The sequence below is a fragment of the Alexandromys fortis genome, unplaced genomic scaffold (genome assembly GCF_014885135.2).
Source record: "Alexandromys fortis isolate MF-2015 unplaced genomic scaffold, M_Fortis_MF-2015_v1.1 scaffold_175, whole genome shotgun sequence".
NCBI classification, from domain to species: Eukaryota; Metazoa; Chordata; class Mammalia; order Rodentia; family Cricetidae; genus Alexandromys; species Alexandromys fortis.
Window position 1 is genome coordinate 2,282,597 of NW_026068065.1, and position 21,455 is coordinate 2,304,051.

General features: G+C 45.4%; 1 protein-coding gene and 1 pseudogene across 1 annotated transcript in view; one reads left to right on the forward strand and one right to left on the reverse strand.

Annotated features, from left to right (window-relative positions):
* The window catches only part of Sesn1 (sestrin 1), a 112,214-nt gene that overhangs the window by 41,785 nt on the left and 48,974 nt on the right, over positions 1 to 21,455 (reverse strand). The window lies entirely within an intron of this gene.
* On the forward strand, positions 17,956 to 19,819 carry LOC126487622 (zinc finger protein 410-like; annotated as a pseudogene).

Below are 21,455 nucleotides of genomic sequence, written 5' to 3' on the forward strand. Positions count from 1 at the left end.
AGAACATGAAGTATACTTAACAAGACTGTTTATTTCATAATGCAGATTTTAAGATCATTTACAAATTAGCAGTATTGAAAGTAGATGAAAATAGTCTTCCTGACATAATTAAAACTTTAAATACCTCTCGAGAAGGGAACACAATCATCTTAAATCAAGCAATAATTTTATAGAGATCAATAGACCATGGCACCAGAGCTAATGCTATATGAAGAAAAGATGTTTGAGTATGAATGAAAATCAGAAGCAATAACAGAAATCACAGAACATACTTGGACTTCTGGTTGGTGAACTCTGAAATAACATATAAGAAGTAAATTATAAACCTAGTATTATGTGTAAAGTACAAGAAATAGAAATAGAAATAAATAAAACATCACGGCAAGAAAAAAAAACAGGTCTATATAACAATAGTGACTGGCTCATGCCATGACGAGGCATCTAAACATATTATGTAAGAAATATGATATTAGAAGACTGAACTGGAAAATAAAATCCAGACTGGAGAGACAGCGTGGAGGCTAAGAGCACACACAGCTCTTCCAGAGGACCCCACATGTGGCTTACAACTACAGTTCCAGTTCCAGGGGAATCTAATGCCCTCTTCTGGCTTCCATGAGTACTGCATGCACACGGTGCACAGACATACATGGGGGGGGGGGACCATCCAGGCACATAAAAAAATATATGGGGCAGACTGGGGGTGGAGCTTTGGGCCTCATGGCACAGAGCAAGCACTACATGATAGGCTGGGTCCTCACATTTTAATTCCTCTCTATTGTATTTGGTTATCAGTGGGGAAATGTTATTACTCGACTTTTCATCACGGTGATGAAATACCTGATAGGCTACACGTGAAGAAAAGGTTTATCTAGCTTAGAGTTTTGGAAGTTCCAAGTCCAAAAATGGCACAGCACATGCTGGGCAGAGACAGCCTCCTGGCTTCGTAGCATCTTCACAGCACGGCCAAAGCATAGACAGGATGCCAGCCGATCACTGGGTGGAGCCAGGCTTGCTCTTTTGGTAACAATTCTCCCGGGAGGGTAACCTTATCTCGTTCCCATGCACACCCCGGGTCGTCTGAGATCCTTGCATGGGACCTCACCTCTGAAGGGCTTTGCACTTCTTCCCAATACTGTCATCATTCTTAGGGCCGAGCATTCGCTCGAACTCCCGAGAGACACACAGAGCCAGTACACAGCATGGAAGAATAAAGGACCCTTAACATTTTATTGATTTATTTATCTACTTATCTATTTTGGGATGTGTACGCATGTGTTTGTGGGTATGGCGGACTGGAGTTGACACCAGTCTTTCTCTGTAATGCTCCACTGTGTTTGCTGAGGCAGCTTCCCTTTCCAATTCGGCTAGTCCAGCTACACAGGTACCCTGGATTCTATCACTGCCATTGGGATTACAAAATACAGCCAGCTAGGCAGTGGTGGTGCACGCCTTTAATCCCAGCACTCGGGAAGCAGAGGCAGGCGGATCTCCGTGAGTTTGAGGCCAGTCTGGTCTACAGGAGCTAGTTCCAGGACAGGCACCAACGCCACAGAGAAACCTTGTCTTGAAAAAAAAAAACAAACCAAACCAAACCAAAACAACAACAACAACAAAGAAACCCCAAAGTACAGCCAAGCCTGCCAGATTTTCACAACGAATCTTTTAAAAGGCTTCAAAACAGGTGGTTATTTCTATATATATAAAATAGCTCATAAACTGAAAAATGAAAATCAAAACTAAAAAAAAAAAATACTGGAATCACACAATGGTTTCTAGAGTAACCCGAGAAGAGACACCCTTCGGTTGAGTTCAAACATTGTATACAGTTGTCTAGGTCAGTTTGAGGCCAGCTTGATTTACATAGCGAATTCCAGGGCAATCAGAGCTGCAAACTGAGACCTGTCTCAAAAACAGAACCAAACAAAATAAAAGTGTAAATTTGGAGTCCATGTAAAATGAAGTAAATGCACTAACTCTCAATGCAGATTTGGAATCTAAATCACTGGTAACTGTCTAAAATTCCTAGCCACTCAGACGCCTGCCCTGCAGCAGAGCCTTGGCCCTTGAGGACGAGAGCAGCCTCGTGCACAGTGAGTTATCTGGCACGTCAATCTGCATGGTGGAAGCCGTGACTCTGGGGGCAGAGGAAGAAGAATGCTCTCAACGTAGGAAAGAATTCCAGAGACCTGTGACAGCTACCCATTATGTCCCATCTTGGAAAGGCTTCTAGCCAAGGGTGACCAAGGACACAACAGGCAGCAGGGGAAACCAGTTTAGCACAGCAACTGGTCTCCAGACGTAATCCATTTAACTCACCCCAATTATGCCATTCATAATCCGTGGGCTTTTGCTACGTTAAATCTTTTGCTTGAGTGTGAGATATTGCTTACGATGCTGTTAATTTTCAAAATGTGACCCCCTCCCCCCATGCGCTACCTTTCCAATCCAGCAGGGCCTTTCTATGGTTTTCCTTACTGAGGAAGAAGAATGTACGAGTTATGTGCTCTATAAACTTGCACCTGAGCTGGTCTGTTTTCTATTGCTGTGATGGAAGTGACTTGGGTAGGAAAGAGTTAATTTGACATACGTTTCCACATCACAGTCACCATCAAGGAAGATCAGGGCAGAGACGCTCAAGAGAGAACCTTGGAGGCAGAAACTGAAGCGGAAACCATAGAGGAATAATTGGCACTGGCTTTGCTCTCCAGAGTCGTGGTCAGATACTTCCTTATCCTTCCCATTACTGCTGGCCCAGGGGTGGCACCACCCACAGTGAACTGGGCCCTCCCACGTCAGTCATTAGCCAATAAAATGCTCCACGGACTTGTCTGCGGGCCAGTTGGATGACGGCATTTTCTCAGTTGAGCATCTCTCTTAACTGAGGATCTGAGTTTGTGTCAAGTCGACGGAAAACTCAGCAGCAGGACATCCAGCTAAGCTGTGCTCTGGCGAGCCTCCCTGCCCTTTCCGTGTGGTTTCTGGGTGTACTCAGTCTGACAGACGATGCACCTATGGTCTTCCTATTAGGGTAATCAAGGGCTGGAGCTGCGGCTCACCAGTGCGAGGCTTGTCTAAGGTGCCCACCCTCACCTGCAACAAGTGGTGGGTAAAAATACAACAGGCTTTTTCACATGGCCACACCCTTTCCTAATACTCAGTCTCAGATCTATGTGCTCATTACCTCAAATTTTCTAGTCTCCAGTCTCGCAATAACGTGAGTAAGATAAACCTCTAGCTCTGAACCCTCGGCCTGACAAGAAAGTCATTGTTAAGACCTTGTCTCCCAAGAATCTGGCGTAAGGAGAGATATGACAAGAATAAGAAGAATGGGTTCTGGGAAAAATATCAGATGAATTATGTAGGACTGTCAATGCCCAAAAAGGCATGGCCAATGCTTCATGCCCAGAGTGATTGCATTATGGTGCACACAGCTAACAGTACACTCTTGTCTGTGCATGCAGAGTATACTGGGAAGGGTGAGAAGTTCTCCAGGATACCAGTAGCCCAGGCCTCTGAACTGTTTCGTGTCTCAAAGGGTTCTACTCCAACTGGTCAGAATGTTTTCACCTGAAAACTGGGAATAGGTAAGACAGAGGAAGAATAAAACTATTCAAGACCCGACTTTCTGAGAAACAGACCACAAAGGAAATGGAATGACTGAGTCCTCAGGATGTTAAGGATTTGGAGGAAACATAACAATTCACATTGATGAACAGGGTTCTACATAGGAACTATGGGACAAAAAGCAAATGTATATAGTTTGATGAGGCACAAATTAATTTCACAGGGTGCCTCACAATAGCCTGGTGAGACAGAGCTCGTCATTCTCATATTACCCATGAAGAAACACGTCACACGCGAGATCACAGCAGATGGACAAATCATATATACAGCTTTGTTCTGATTTCAGGTCTGGTGTTTCACTCTTGCAATACCAAGTTTAGAACGGGGCTCCAGGGCTTGTTCCTAGAAAGTGCTCAATCCAGGTGATGGCTGTGAGCACAGGAGGAGTCAGAGGAAGATACTTGGAAGTGTGTGTGAGAAAGATAAAAGACGGGGCTCAGAGAGGAAAGGCACAGAGGACAGGAGACACTGGGCGAACTGACGATGCGGGAAGGAGCCTTGGGTCATACGAAATCAAGGTCAGTTGTAAAGGCTTAGAAAACCAGCCAAAGACATTAGATCCGGCAGGCAGCCATGACGAAGCCGTGATTGTCCGCGGTGAGCTCACAGCAAAGGGGATTTGTGCACATCTAAGGAAGAGTAGTGAATCTTACTGCCCTTCCTCTTCTCCAGCTTCCTCTACATCCCACCAAACTTCAGCCCACCCACGGACTGAAACTTTCCTAGATTTGTGTACAGCCTCTTCCCACTTGACGTCAAGGCTTTTCGCTCAAATCCTGTTGGCCGCCCAACTTCAGTCTTAGTTAGAAGACAGTCTTGGGGACCTTGGTCCTCCTTTTGTGAGTTAGTTAGACCCTTCTCAAGTTCTCCCACTGCAGGACTTAACTCTGAACACTGCAATTGTAGACTGAGTTCCTTGAAACAGGCTGGGAAATAGGCTATTCCCCTAACATTGAATCTCTTAGCACAAGGTGAGTGTATAATCAGAACACAGATGTAGTGGCTAACTATTCCCACGGTTATACGGGCTGGTGAGAAGACATAACATATGCAATAAGTTAAAATAAAAGGGTGAGTAGACTGAAGGATTGCCTCAGTCTCCATGAAGGGCCTACACACATAAACTCATTCAGATACACACATACCCATTAACAAAAAATGAACAATTCTTTAAAAATTGTTTGCCAGTCAGAAGAAAATTTATTTCACCAAAACGTTTTGCTTCTTTTTTTTTTTTTATTTTAAAACTAAAACAAGTACAGACAAACATGGCTTTCTTCAAGGCAGTTTTTCAGAGATGTTTATAACTAAGTTGGTTTTCGTTGTAGTTATTCACTTGCAGATAAAATACTTACGCCATGCTCTTCCTGCCGTGGCATCACTGTTCAGGCATCCTCCAAGCGTAAGGCAGCACAATGAGGCGGAGAAGTATCAGAACTTGAAGTAAAACCTGGGTTCCATCCTCGGTACATTGTTTTACCTCATTGTGCTTTTCATGTATAAAACTGAGGGTGGACTTCATAGGGAGGTTCTATGCCAAGAGGAGCTGATCGCAAGAGGCTGTGACAACAAGTATTTAACAAGGTGAGCCACCAGTATGATACCTTTTGGGGAGCCCCATTTCGCAAAGCCATAGGGTTATGGACTGTAAATAACCGTAAAGCCAGTTATTGACTGGCTGCTCCTGTCCGCAACCCTTCTCAAATGCCGTTTCTTTACTCCCCTAACGAACAGCTGTGGGGGTCTTCCTACAGCCCTTTGGTGGCGTGTTTTACACTTACTGGGCACACATATAGCCATGGGTGGCGAGGAAGATGATTTCTCACTAAGGTGTATGATTTCGATATATAGAAAATATACTAGGATATGCTTCCAAGCTAGAGTCTTCGACCCACGAGGACTGTAAGACACTCAGGAGCCCGCTCTGTTCCTTTTACTCAGACTGACACAAGAGAATAGCAGCCCCTCCTCAGTCTAGGACAAAGCTCACCCTTAGCTCATTTTTACCTCAGATCAAGTTCAAGCTAGACCAAAGGTTTTTGTAAATGAATCATAAGCTTAAAACTTTACAGCTACACACAAGGTCAGAGCCACAGGCGGCTAATCAAGGTTATTAACACAAAGGAGGCCTAAAAAAATCATGCCAGTTCTTCGTTTGCCAAGTCTAGCTGATAAAGGAACTATGTCTCGTGGCTTTATCTCGCCAGGCACTGTGCCCCAACCTTCTGGTCACGGTCTTACTCCAGAAACCTTGAAACGTTGAGTGGCCATGGTAAAGGGCTCTGACCATTATCTCTCACCCAAAGGAATGAGCTTTTTTTTTTTTGATCAATGAGATGTAACTCTTATATTTTTTTTATTATTGCTTCAAGCCTCCTATAAAAAAATGTATTTAAGCCAGGTGAAGAGAGAAGTGGTAAGAATTGGAACGGAGAATTAGAATAGATAGGACATGTCTCCACATGTGTGTGAGTTCATTCCATACCCCTCAGATAAGAGACCTTGTGCTATGCTGTGGCTTCTAACTTGAACCCTGGGAGGTAGTTTTGGAGCTGAACTCGCAAGCTACTGAAAGTTCTAAGAACACGGTGTGATGATCTGCTAAAGACAAGTAAGTTGCTGTATCACAGAGCCAGAATGCTGGTATCTTCATACTCTCGTGCACGGGGGAAAGAATAATTCACAATAAGTTAAAAATGTGCATGTATTTAATATGGCCTCTCATACTCCATCTATGCTTCCATACAGCAATAAAATGACATGCAGACGGACTTTACTGTTAATCATTTATGAAGAAGCAGGAGCAAAGTAGAACGACTCAGAGTATTGGCATTAGAACTCAACAACCCAATTCTCTCCTTGCCTTAACTCTCTCCACCTACACAGTGGGGGATGACAATACAGTGAGAGCCACAGGGTTACATTAGTGGTCAGTAAATACTACTGTGGGAGTACAAGTCTGTAACCCCAGTGTGGGAGAGTGAGACGGGATCCTGAGGACTCAGCTACTCTAGCAAACTGCAAACTCCATGCTCAGCTGAGAGAGCCTGTCTCAAAACAGAGGGTAAACAGCAGAGGAGTGGTATCTGATGTCTAACTCTGGCTCTCAGAAGGACACCAAGAGTAAGTGCGCTTGCATGCACATGTATGTGCATACACATAGCTAAGACACACACAGTGAAAGGGAGAGAGCAGAGACAGAGAGGGGAGTCGGGGAAAGTCTTGTATTGTGTTTTGTGTCACTGGCAGTCTAATAACCCAATATCCTAAATATTATAGACAGAGCTTCAAGGTCACTGTTTTGGGCAGAGCTGGCAGTGCTGGGGATTAAAGTGCAAACCTTTTACATTCTAGGAAGCCATTTTACCGTTGAGCTGCACACCCTAGCTCCCTTTACTTCCTGAACAAGTTTCCCCCTTCTGAACGTTCTTAGTTGTGGTGTTCTACCCAGGCCTTCCTTTAAGTGCAAACTGGGTTTTGTTCTGTTAACTTGTTCCCCATACATCTGTAGCCCAGAATTTTCCTACAGGATAAAAATGAGGGGCTGTACATAAAAGAATGGAGGAAAGCTGACATATGGAATGATAGGAAGAGTCTTAGGGCTCAGTATGGAGGGACCCCTAGAGACAAAGGCAGAGGTGTGACTTCAGAGCAAAGGGACACACATGGACTCTATGGGGACTTCCCTGGGCCTCTTCCCCTTCACACCATGTGCCTTAGGCTTTCTATTGCTGTGAAGAGACACCGTGACCGTGGCAACTCTTATAAAGGAAACATTTAATTGTAGTGACTCGCTTACAGTGTCAGAGGGTCAGTCCATGATCATCATGGCGTGCTGGCACACGTGGTGCTGGAACTGTCAACCCTTACATTTTGACTCAGAGGCAACAGGAAGTTGACCGACTGTCACACTAGGGGAAGCTTGAGCAAAAGAGACCTCAAAGCCCGCCCCCAAGGGACACATGCTTCCTCTAACAAGGCCACACCTCCTAACATTCCCATTCCCATTTTCTTTCATACCACCAGACCACATCACACATGAGCATTAGCAGGGCTAGCTAGCTTACTCCTAAGCAGCAAGTCCTCCAGCCCAACAATGGCCATTGTCGCTGTCAGACCCTCCTGGCATTGCTAAAGTCGAGGCCTCCAGAAGCTCCCCAATTGCCCACGATTCCTTCCTAATTCCAGGCCCCACACGAGATTTCTACCCACCCCTACTGGAGATTCTGCAGAATGGGAAGAAAAAGGAACCTTGGTGGAATTACAGGGGTGAGGGAAGGGGAGAGCTGTGGGGAAGCAGATATGATCAAAATGCACTGTACAATGTATATGAGTCTCAAAGAAGACGCAAAAGCCATTTCAGAAGCTTAGCTGGCTTTCTTTCTGTAGAAGCACTATCAGACTGCTGACCATGATTGCTGTACCAGCCTGAGGTCCTGAGTTCAAATCCTCGACACCCACAGAGAACACCCAGGTGCGGATTCTACCCAGTCTAGGGGTTGGAGGAGACAGGAGACTCTCTGGGTTTGCTGGCTACTAGCCTCACTCCAGGACAGCAAGCGAGCCCATCTTGAGGGAGTGGGGTAAAAGGGACAGGGCAGGATACCTGAGGTCCTCCTCAGGCCTCTCTGCATGTGCACCCGAGCATATGCCACACCCTCACACCTGCACCTACGCAGACAGAAAGGAAAGAAACTGCTAAAACAGAAGCTAAATGTCAGGTTTTTGCTACCAGCTCTGCAGTTTGGCAACTTCACGCAGCTGACATCGCTTTCTGTTGCCGTAGGTTGGCTTTACATTTTGCTAAAGTGAAAAGACCGGTTCCGAGGGAGAAGGGACATACGCACTCTCACTTCAGACTATAATCTGAGTCAGATGTGAAAGGTCTAAGCATTTTCATCATCTATGGTGAAGAATGCTCTGCATCAGACACGTGGTCAACCCCCGCGATGCAGGGGTTTGGCTTTGTGTTACCTGAGGTTTGGGGATAAGTGAATGTATTAAATTCCACAGACCTGGTGTGGCTGTGACAGGCGTTGTTAGCACTATGACGTCATGCATTCCCCCTTAAGTTGTGGTTCTAAGTCTTCACAAGACAACTGGGAACTTTCAAGCGACTCCCTGAGGTTGACTACCAGGGTTGGGGGTTGGGGGTGGGGTGGGGCGGGGATGAGGGAGGGGGTGCTAGCACAAGGCTGAGTGGTGCTTGCCGTTGTTCCCAGTTGGACTATTATTACTCTCGGGTTTTTCTTTGCCATTGTCTGTTCACGTACAGTTCTCTAACTTAATAAAAATGCTCTTAAGATAATTATGAAGTAAACCAACCACAAATCCAGAAAAGAGGCACAGCGCCCATCCCTGTTAACAAAGGACTTGGGGATGCTGGGGTTTTCTTGGTTCAGCACCTGAGTCAGTAAACTTACTGACTTTTCTTTGCCCTTTTCCCCACAGACCCCTACCTAGAACATTCCCCACAATTGTAATTCTGCTTTATTCCTCATACAATACAAGAACTGCAGGAGACATTCTGTCTTAGCCAGGGTTCTACTGCTGTGAAGAGACACCACCACAACCAAGCCGACTCATACAAGAAAGCATTTGATTGGAGGCCTGCTTAGACTTTCAGAGGTTTAGTCCACTATCATCACGGCAGGAGCACAGCAGCATGCAGGCAGACATGGCCCTGGAGAAGGAGCTGAGAGTTCTCCGTCCTGATCCACAGGCAGTGTGACAGCCTCTGGCCTTGGCATGGGCTTTTGAAATCTCAAAGTGCACACCCAGCGACACACTTCCTCCACCAAGACCACACCTCCTAATCCTTCAAGTAGTGCCACTCCCTGGCGGGCGGGCATTGGCTCTATGAGCCTATGGGGGCCATTCTCACATTCTAAGCTATAACCACAAATCACAGTCTTTCTCTCCCTGACAAGCTGTAAGCCCAGAAAAACCGTTCCTTTCCTTGAAGACGGGCACACAACATTACTTTACTTTTTCTTATTTAAAAAGTACCTTTCCAACCAAAATTTTAGATCAAATATTGTCCAGCCAGGTTCTAAGTCCCCCCACGCCCTCAGCACCTGCTCCCACCGCTTTCATTTCCCCTACTCCCCCACCCCCCCATGCCTTTCAAATTGGAAAATTGGCACACACAGCAAGGCATGCATAGAAATGTCGTCAGGCCCTAAAACCATAAACCCCCACAATTAGCATCTCTGCAGTCACAGTCCAGGCGACCTTAATTCACAGGTGTCTTTGAAGTACTCCATGACATTAAAAATCCCTTTTGCATTAAACAATTCAATTACATTCTAGATCCAGTTAATAGCTGATGTAATTGTAGAATTTTGAAGCTTAAGTAATCACTAAATAAACTGACGGAAACGAGGAGTTTAGAGTATCTAAGTACAGATATTCTCATTCTATAGATGACGATATTGAGAAACAGGTTAAATGCGTAAATGTAACATCGATTGTCGGGGGATGATTTTAAGGTGTGTTACTTTTGTTTATGCTATGGACCATTTGCTAAGTGATGTAAAGGTGTGTTGCTTTTGTTTATGCTGCATTTGTGTAAGTCTGGGAAGCTGTGATTCTTTGCCTGTCTAAAGCCCCTGTTGGTCTAGTAAAGAGCTGAACGTCCAATAGCGAGTCAGGAGAAAGAATAAGCGGGTCCGGCGGGCAGAGAGGACAAATAGAAGGAGAAATCTGGAAGAGGAGACACAGCAAGACAGAACAAGGGGAGGAGGATGGCAGGGGTCAGCCAGCCACAAAGTAAGAGTGAAATAAGATATACAGGAGTAAGAGAAGGAAGGAAAAAGCCAGAGGCAAAGGATAGACAGGATGATTTAAGTTAAGAAAAGCTGGCTAGAAACAAGCCAAGCTAAGGCCAGGCTTTTATAAGAAAGAATAAGCCTCTGTGTGTGACTTGTTTGGGAGCTGGTTGGTGGGGCCCTCAAAAAGCCAAAAGAGTAAAATATCTCACAACAATCGATATATTTACTATATAGTTGGGGTTTTTGTTTTTTGTTTTTAACAGATTTGGATAACCATGTACAAAATCAGAGCTAACATCAGAATTGGCTAGAGTTAAATAACCACTTTTTAAAAATATGGTTTCGGAATTGCTATTATTTAAAAACAGTTGAAACACACACACACACACACACACACACATCAACCAAATCCCCACACAGGAATCAAGGGTAAAATTAGGTATGTAATTATTTTTCCTTTACATATTCAGTTGAGGCTCAAGAAAGCCTATAGCCATCTCCTATTAACAAAAACAAATGTTGCCAGGTGGTGGTGGCACACACCTTTAATCCCAGTACTAGAGAGGCAGAGGCAGGAGGACCTCTGTGAGTTCGAGGCCAGCCTGGTCTACAAGAGCTAGTTTCAGGACAGGCACCAAAGCTATACAGAGAAACCCTGTCTTGAAAAAACAACAACAACAAAAAATCTTGTAAAGAGAAATTCAGTGTTTGGTCTGGGCGTGTGGCTTAGCTTCCAAAGGGTGAGCTGGGAGCCTGGTCCCCAGTATGGCAGCTGGAACTCTCTAAGAGGCGGGACCTAATAGAAGTGGTTAGGTCATGGGGCTCCACCTCCAAGAGTGGACTAAACCTTTTGTGGGAGTGAACTGGGTCTCCTGTAACTGTTCGTTAACAAGGGAGAGAATTGTTAAGATGGGGCTTGTTTCTCCTGTTCTTTCCATCCACGCCTTGGCAGTGTCTGCATCTGCTGTCTCCACCCACTTCTCAGCCAGGACACTGCCTCAGACCTGCTTAGATTCTCCAGTCACCAGAATGGTGAGCTAAAAATATTTGTTTAGTGATGTTGGAAAGTGTTAGACATATACACCTGACCTTAAATAAACCTCTCCATTTTTGTGATCCAATCTCGGGCATGTTGTTTCAGCAATGCAAAATAGATTAAAACAGTCAATGAGCTACGTGTAAGGTGAACGCGGAAAAGACCAATGTGTACACACAGCTAATCTTGAGAACTGGGTCACAAACCACGGTTTAGAAAGTTCAAGGCCAAAGCTTTGTGGGCAGACAACCTGGCTGTAAATTAGAGTCCTTGGCTTTGCTCAGAAACAAAGAGCTAGGTGTGGCCACACCTTCAATCCCAGCACCCAGGAGGCAGAGTCAGGCCAGCCTGGTTCACGCAGTGAGTTCCACAACAGCCAAGGCTGTTCAAAACAACCAAAACCAAAACCAAACCAAAGCTGCGACAAGAAAGCACATGAGATGTTTACTCCATGGGAAACGGAGGAACTCAGTCCAAGAGGAATAAAGCAGAACTGATTCTCAGTTCATATTCACCAAGGGCAGACACTTCCCTGACTGGGACACGGGATAGAATTATATCAAAAGTATCCTAAGCACCACATTAGAAAATTTTGATAAGCAAGAGCAAATGTTTGCCTATGTCGGATGCCTGAGGAATGTGTCTATTGGAGAAGTCAGCTCTCAAGAGCAGGTTCAGAGCGGAAAGCCAGCAGGCTCAATACTGCAGAGCAAAGAGGGATTTCCACAGAGGGCGGAGAGAGCGTAACCCAGATAAAAGCTGCTGTTATTTGCAGTGTGTACGGACGGCACAGGCCGCAGAACGTCATGAAGTCACCGTAGCTCATGACTAGGTGCATGTCCAAACACGGCAAGAGCTGATGACTCTTTCGGTTTTGCAGAAAGTCATATTGATGTCCACGTGCCACCACTCTATTTACTATTTACCATTTGGAATCTAGCTTAATTTAAAGCAACTGAAGAGAAGAAACTGGAGGCTCACAGAGCTGCCTTGTGATTCTTCTTGGTGAGCCAGGCCAGGAAGTATTGAGCTTTGCTCTAACAAGCACAGTGACTGCAGGCCAAGGGGTCACAGTCCTATAACTAGCGTTAAAAAATCCTAACTCAGCCAGGCGGTGGTGGCGCGCGCCTTTAATCCCAGCACTCAGGAGGCAGAGGCAGGCGGATCTCTGTGAGTTCGAGGCCAGCCTGGTCTACAGAGCTAGTTCCAGGACAGGAACCAAAAAGCTACGGAGAAACACTGTCTCAGAAGCCCTGTCTCGAAAAAATCCAGAAAAAAAAAATCCTAACTCACCCAATGATATAGAGATGACTTACATTTGCAGATTTGAACCTTGTAGACCCCAAACCAAATATTTTCATGAATGAACCAAGTTTCAATTAGGAGTTTTTGTTGTTGATGATGATGTTGCTTTTTTTTTTGGGGGGGGAACGACACCCATTCACTTTTTACCAAAACCTTATTGATTTTTCTTTCAGCTTAACTAGAGTTCTGTTTGTGCAGAAATGAGCTAGTTCAGGGAATGACTGTGTCCTCCAATCTGAAAAGGCAGCAGGTTGGAAAGCACAGATGAGGGTTACGTCAGAGCCACACACTCAGGGCTGTGGCTGGGATCTCATGTGCGTGTGAAAGGGAGGACATGCCAGGGCCTGGACTGAGCTCACCTCAGGGGAAAGCAGCTAAGTAGAAACACATGGCCTATTGATACAAGCATTATCTCGACAGCAAGAAAACTCCAGTTCAGGGATTAGAGATCCCGGGACCACTGGCCTTCGCGTGTAAGCACTAATGAAAACTACTCCCTATTTTTCACTGAAGAATTTAGCTGCTATGCTTCAACAGTTTTTTTAAGTAAATGCACAGGACTATGAGAGCGAGGGTGGGAGGAAGAACAGGGTAGAGACGGGATGAGAAGCTGATTGTAACATTTGGGCTTTTGATTTACTAAGTATGAGGAAATAGTTATGAATTTATCATTGTAGCTTTCCACTGTTAGTTTTTAGGCAAACACCCACGGACTCTTCAGCGACCCCAGCGAATCGCATTTAGGTGTCTGCCGCAGTGGCCACAGTAAAGCAGTCGCAGAGGTCACTGGAGTCGCCTCCTCAACTGTAAGGCCTTGAAAGCACATGCGCCGTTAGCCATCTTGGTGGCAAATACATTTTTAAACAGCGCGTTCTCGATCTGCAGAGCGGGTATAGTTCTTTACTATCTCTCTTCTCCAAGAGCTCAGCTAGCCTGCCAAACCCCACTTAAACAGAGACTCGTGCTGCGAACTAGTAAGCCAAGGAAGGGTTCTGAAGCAACGAAGGGCAGAAGTTTCCAGAACAATGATAAGTTCCAAAGGGTGTGGGAATGACAGGGTTCATCTTCAACGTGTGAATGATTCCAAATGTTTTCCTAAGTGTACAGAATCTAAGAATGTAGAGATTAGTGCAGAATTGATTACTGAAATCAGAATCCTGGAATTAAACCATATCATAATCCCTTAAATATCAAACTGATCGCATTGAGAAATGACCTTTCAAAGAGCAGTAAGAAAAACTTCAGATATAATTAATGAATATAGTTGATAATTTTCCAAGCATATAATGTCCTTATACTCAAAAGCCCATGCAAGCCTTTTTGGAATACAGTTAACTGTATGAATTTAGAATATAGATGAGTATTTAAGTGCCAGTGAAAATGGGAGGATTTGATACCTAAGATGTGTTTTATTAAACATACATACATAGCAAATGAGGAGCCAGAAAGATAATACAGCTGCAAGCATTTGACTTGTCTGTGTTTTCCTCACAAGAAGCTGAAATAATACAGAAATTGAAATTAATATCCATTAGAGGCTGGATGTGGTGGCGCACACCTTTAATCCCAGTACTTGGGAGGCAGAGGCAGGTAGATTTCTGTGAGTTTGAGGCCAGCTTGGTCTACAGAGAGAATTCCAGGACAGCCAGAGCTATACAGTGAGACCACGTCTCAAAAAGCAAAAGCAAAACAAAAACCCAAAAAGATCCATTTGCAAAGTTTTTTTTTAAATAACAATGTTGTAGACAAGTTATTCTAGAAAAGAAATACAAAAGCTTGCTTTCTCTTTCCAAAGGACCAGAAGGGAATAGTCTAGCAAGACAGAGCATATTTAGACACTTGTCACTCTCCTGAGGTCAAATGCCATCCCTTCCATTCACAATAACAAAACAACTGTGGCCCTACCCACACCCACACCAGCATAGGCCAAGAGGGGGATGTAAACCTCCATAACTGCTAAGAAGTAACAAGAGCTCCCGACCTCAGCCGGGCGCTAGCACTTTCGTTCTCTAGGGCTATGGCAGTCCTCACGACCCACCATCCCAGTGGAGAAGACCACACCGGAAGCCTGGCCTTCCACGAGCACCCAGAGGACACATCCCTCCCACTCCCTGCCTGGGTGGTGGCGATGAAAAGGCCTAGTCATTGTCAGGACTTCTGCCAGTGCCAGAGGTGATGAGGCCGCCTCTACCCTGTGACCGTGTGGGGACAGTACAAAGGCACGCAGGAGTCTTCTAGACAAGGAGGTATCAACTGGGGGCCCAGCGGAGAGTTGAAACTTTCACCCTTGTCCAGAGTAACCAAGAGTTCCCCCAACACACAAAGGCCAAACTAGAAACCAGAACTTCTGCCTTTTCTGGCCAAAACAAGGTTAATAGCTTCTTCTCCTGCTGGAGGGGAGTCAGAAAAAAAAAAAAAAAGCCAACTATAACAGAATACTTAGATCCAGAGTTTCCCATGCTAACATCCCACAAGTACAGCATCAGTGGAAAATTACTATATGAATTTCGAATACTGCATAAGATATATTCTATATGCCAGTGGACACAATGTATATGCTGTCTGCTGCATGAGAGATATTCTATATGCCAGTGGACACTACGTAGATGCTGGAAGTATTTTAAAGCAGCCATCGGGCAGATACACCAGGAAATATGTTCAAAGGCTGGGAAGAAATGGGAACTAAAGCCTCGGCGGAGACCCCAAAGCTGAATGCCCGTGCAGATGGAGGGGTCAGTGCACTGGGAGATAAAGCAGCAGAGCCTTCTGAGCAACAGGAAGAACGCAACAACAAAACAACAGCCAGTGAGCAGCACCTCAGGTTCCCACAACACTACCACAAAATCTAACATTCTTGTCATCAGAATCCCAGAAGGAGAAAGATGTCAGGGCCAAGAGCACCTGGAATGATGGCCGAGCATCCCAGATACAGTAAAGGCAGTCACAAACTTAAATCTAGGGTGAACTCGAAACTGTTAGAATGAATCCAACACTCAGATAGATCAGTCACTTTTGAAAAAACAGAAAAAAGAAATCGTGAAAACGGTGAAGGAAATGACACCTGATCACCCACTCACTTGTGAGGCACGAGCTCATAAGCCCAGAGGTCGGAAGGAAGTTGTTTAGCTTTTTAAGTGTTGAAGAAAACAATCTTGTTACCCCATGATTCCATATCCCGTGAAAACATCCTTCAAGGATGATAAAAAACACTCTCAGGTTAAGGGGGAACAAAAAAAACGAAACAAATTCTTGCCAGCAGATCAACTTGGAAAGAAGGGCTAAACGACATCCTTAAACAAAAGGAAGACTGGAAGAGTGAGCCCTGAATGTCAGGAACGAGAAAAGAACATGCCAAGCAAAGAAGCTTTTCAACCAACAAGACTTCCTCCCCTTCTCGTTTGAGAACTTGACAAGAATGAGTTAGTGCCCCTGCCTGTAAGGCACTGAAAGAACACAGAGGAAATATTTCAAATGACCCTGAGGGAGGGCAGAGGACATGATGGAGATCAGGTGCCCCAGCCTTGAACAACCTTAAAGGCACCAAAATCGTAGAATTATGCCCCATCAGTACAAAACCAAACTCAAAACAAGTAACAGGCAACAGGAAAATGGAACTTGAGTTCATCTGGCAACAGGTATTGCACTGACAGATATTGTGGTGGGTAAAATAGGAAGTACTGAGAGAAACTGTAAAAATACAACAAACTGGATAAAAGTGAAGACGCAGCGACATCTGGGTGGCACAGTGAGAGCAGAAGGAAATTTACAGCTACGTGCACATGCCAGAGAAAAGAAAATGTAAAAAGGGGGAAAAAAAAAACCCTTCCACTCTGTCAGTCTCAAGAAAAAGCAATGTGAACAAGAAGCAAGATGAAGGGGGAAAATAATAATAATGAACAATCAGAATCAGAAACAAGAGAAAACCAATAAAATCAAGTATTAGATCTTCAAAAGAAAACAGTGTGTGTGTGTGTGTGTGTGTGTGAGAGAGAGAGAGAGAGAGAGAGAGAGAGAGAGAGAGAGAGAGAGAGAGAGAGACAGAGAGAGAGACAGAGAGAGAGAGAGACAGACAGAGAGACAGAGAATGAGGGAAAGTCTACAAATAAGACAAGCTGGGTCAATTCCCACCCAAACCCAGGTAACAGCGCCCCCTGCAGACCATGCCTTTAACACAAGAGCCTTTTAAAATGTCTAAAATGCAGTGTCGGTTTGTGGTTCCATTTCAGGTCAAGAGAAGCCATCTGCCATGAGCAGGCAGCAGGCACAGCCAGCTCCTCCCATCAGGGGTCATCCCAAACAGGCAGGGCATCAGGCAGGGAAACTGTGGGGAAGGCTGTCCTCAAATCCAATAGGTCTCTTGGGAGGATCTTAGAGGGCCTTGAGGCCGGGTCAGAAATGGGATATATACAGTTCCCAGCTGGGTCCCAGGGTCCTTGCTGCTGGTACCTGATAGCTGATGGGGAGCGGGGGAAGGGGTGTGTGTGTGTGAAGGACCTGATCCTTGCACCCACTGCGCTCCTCCTGAGGCAGCTGTGACGTCTGCAGCAGGCAGTGGCTCTGACATGGGGTGATCACCTTCCTTTCCGGTGCCTCCACATCGCGCAAGTAACTGTAGCAGTTGGTCTGCGCCTCGCGCTGTGATAAAAGCAACTCGGACTAAATCCAGCATGGGGAGGGAAGGGTTTACTTGGCTAACATTTCCCCATCACACCCCCTTCACTGGGGTAAGTGGAGGAACCTGGAGGCAGGCACTCAGCAGAGGCCACGGAGGAGCTGGCTTACTGGCTAGTTCTCAGGCTCACGCTCAGCTACGTTTAGTAAACTTCCCAGGACCACCAGGCTAGGGGTGCACCGCCCACAGTGGGCTGGGTCTTCCCATATCAACCTTTAACCAAGAAAATGCCCAGAGACATGCTCACAGTCCAATCTAATGGAGACAGCTCCGAAATTGAGGATCCCTGTTCTCCGATGACTCTAGTTAGTGTCAAGGTCACAAAAACCAACCAGCTCAAGGTCAAAGACTATTAAGAAAATTGAATTTGGGATTAAAATAAAATCTTTCATAAAAACTCTTCAAGTCCAGATGTAATTTTATTAAAAGGAATGAATTTCAATCTTATGTAATCTTTAAAAAAAAACAAGAGGATAATATTTCCCAATTCATTTTCTAAAGTTAAGCCATCAAAGGTGGGGAAGGGCAGGAAAACATCCCTTATGAATATGGTAGGTGTGGACAGAATTCAGGACTGACTGACAGAGCCAGCTGCCCTGGCCTGGGAGGTTAAACTGATTAGCAACCCAGTTCAACATCTTACAGGAAAAGCCCGTGTATTAAAAGGACGTGAGTCTAACAGGAAGGTGTCAGCGAGTCTGAATTAGATCTGAACCTGAACAGGATTTCGGAAGCTGAGTCAATGTTATCAGATGAGTGAGAATCCAGAGCAGAGCTCTTGGTTCCATTTGTTCATCCCGGGACAAGGATTTAGTAGGAGCAGAAACTAAACTTCGCTTGTTTATCCCTCCTTCTGGCGACCGAGGCCTCAGAACGCAGAAGGTTACTAATTCCTCCAAGGAGATCCCTTCTTCTGCTGGTCTGAGATGCTTTTCAGATGAATGTGATCCCAGACAGAGAGGAGACAAGGCTCAGAGTATACAGAAGTCCCCAAAGGTTTTGTCCACTCCAGAGTTGTCTACCTTGCTGCAAGATCCACGGTCACGTGACAGCACTTCTTTCGCTAGTAACCTAACAAGAGTCATTTGGTTGAGCACTCAGTGTTCGTGCAGTATGAGCCAGAGATTCAGAAACAACTTCCTCCTTGGTGAGAGCCGAGAGTGGTATCCCATGGTTCCTCTGGGCTCAAGAATTGGCCCGTGGAAGTTTGACTGCTGCTACTCCGGCATGTCTGCCAAAACAACGCAAAACCCAGCAGCAATGGAGAAAATGTCCACTTTGGGTCCAGTGAGGGGCAACCCAAAGATTCTGGCCCCCTTCCCCAAGTGGAAGAGAAGCTTGAGGGCACAGCTGAAGGCTGTGATCACGTGTTTGTGTGGCCAGATCACTTCAGGTAGCACCTTGAAGTGAGCGCTCCTTCATCTGCCTGCCCTGCAGAAGTTGTGCTGCAGAGGCTGCTGGTGCACACGAGGACACACGGGCGGGGAGAAACCCCTTATGCGCCAGAGTTTGTGTGTGGTAAGCAGTTCACCACAGCTGGGAACCTGAAAAACCACTGTCACATCCCCACGGGCGAGAAGCCTTTCCTCTGTGAGGCCCCGATGTGGCCATGCCTTTGCTAAGCAGTCAAGCCCCGAAAACATCTGGTAGTTTACTCAGGAGAGAAACCTCACCTGTGCCAAGTCTGTGGGAAGGCCTTCTCTCGGAATGGGGCCAGGACTGTGTACTAGAAAGGATCACTTGTAGCTGGGGACAACTGGGAGTCAAGAAAAGAACAAGCTTCTGAGTGAGGAAGGAGAGTAGTTTGCCTGAAGACGCTTCAGTACTCAGTAAGTCTGGTGGCTGTGACTCCCCACCCAACCCCTTCGGCTTGGTGGGGAGTCCTTGAATCTACCAAATACCACTTCCATCCTGGCAGTTGATGATGAGGTGCTGCCTCAAAGAGCTCCTGGCTCCTGCCTAAGAGCCCCATGGTCGGGGAGGCAGGCCTACAAAGTCTCTGTCTTAACTGGGATAAATTCACAGAAGTTCCTAAACCAGGGAGGTTTAACTGAAAGACAGACGTGAGTGTGCTGGCTCCAGGAAGATCAGTTCAGCCCGACCCCAGAGTGCATGACGGGAACAGATCCAAAAGGCTCACATGGTGCCCTAACTAACATGACTCTCTCAACTTGCCCGTGTTCATCTTCCCTAGCAGAGAAGAGGTAAGTCTGAGGGCTTCTCTTCAGCCTACATGTGACCCGGACAGTGAGGCGGTGACTGTGGGCTGGACAGCGTAGCGGCCTCTCTTTTCACTGCAGAGATGTGGGGTGTACTTCTCCAAACACAAGCATAAGCACAGGTTGGTGAAGGTTTTCACTGTAGCTGTTCGGTTTGTTTTGTTTGTTTTTAAAGAGTATTCATCAATCCTCCCCTTCTCCCTTCTCTCTCCCCATCTCCCCTTTCCTCCCACCCCAACCCCACTCCCGTGCTCCCAACTTTTGCCCAACGATCTTGTCTACTTCCAATATCTAGGAGGATAAATATATGTTTTACTTTGGGTTCACCTTCTTATTTAACTTCTCTAGGATCATGAATTATAGGCTCAATGTCCTTTGTTTATGGCTAGAATCCACTTATAAGTGAGTACATACCATATTCATCTTTTTGGGTCTAGGTTATCTCACTCAGGATAGTGTTTTCTATTTCCATCCATTTGCATGCAAAATTCAAGATGTCATTGTTTTTTACCGTTGAGTAGAACTCTAAAGTGTATATGTGCCACACCTTCTTAATCCATTCTTCTATTGAGGGGCATCTAGGTTGTTTCCAGGTTCTGGCTATTACAAATAGTGCTGCTATGAATATAGTTGAGCAATGCTTTTGTAGTATGGTTGGGCATCTCTTGGGTATATTCCCAAGAGTGGAATTGCTGGATCCTGAGGTAGGTTGACTCCCAGTTTCCAGAGAAACCGCCACACTTATTTCCAAAGTGGTTGCACAAGTTTGTATTCCCACCAACAATGGATGAGTGTTCCCATTACTCCACAACCTCTCCAGCATAGGCTATCATTGGTGTTTTTGATTTTAGCCATTCTGACAGGTGTAAGATGGTATCTCAAAGTTGTTTTGATTTGCATTTCCCTGATTGCTAAGGAGGTTGAGCATGACCCAAGGTCAGCTGGACTGGGTCTGAATGAGCATGTGATCAAACTGGACTCTCTGAATGTGGCTGACAATGAGGGCTGACTGAGAAGCCAATGATAATGGCACTGGGTTTTGTTTCTACTGCATGTACTGGCTTTTTGGGAGCCTAGTCTGTTTGGATGCACACCTTCCTAGACCTGGATGGAGCGGGGAGGGCCTTGGACTTCCCACAGAGCAGGGTACCCTGACTTCTCTTAGGATTGGAGAGGGAGGGGGAGGGGGAGTGGAGGAAGGGGGAGGGAAATGGGAGGAGGTAGAAATTTTTAATAAATAAACAAATTAAACAAAAAAGAGTATTCGTCCTTGACCCAACTCTTTCCATATGGCTGAACAATGTCCTGCTTCCGACTTCAACCACAGAACCTCACCAGAAAGTTAAGTTTTCAAGATGCCTTGTTGCTTTGAAGAAGGGAGTGGAGCCCATTTTACTGTGGTGTTCACTCTTTAGTGACCAGAGTAAAAGACTCAGCCACTGGGATGTAAAACATGTTACTTGAATCTCCCCTCAGCCCAGGCTGAAGTACTATCTTATCCTGAATACCTCCACTTGGTCATTTTGTTGTTGTTGTTGTTGTTTGTTTGTGGGGCAAAAAAAAATCATGATATGAGGAGTTTTGTTTACTTAGCTTTTTTCTAAGTTAAAAAAATCACATGACAGCACTCGGGAGGCAGAGGCAGGCTGATCTCTGTGAGTTTGAGGCCAGCCTGGTCTACAAGAGCTAGTTCCAGGACAGGAACCAAAAAGCTACAGAGAAACCCTGTCTCGAAAAAACATAAAAACAAAAAAACAAAAAAAAAGAAAAGAAAAAAAATCACATGATCTAGAGTTTCAGTTTTTTCTTTAAAATAAACAAAA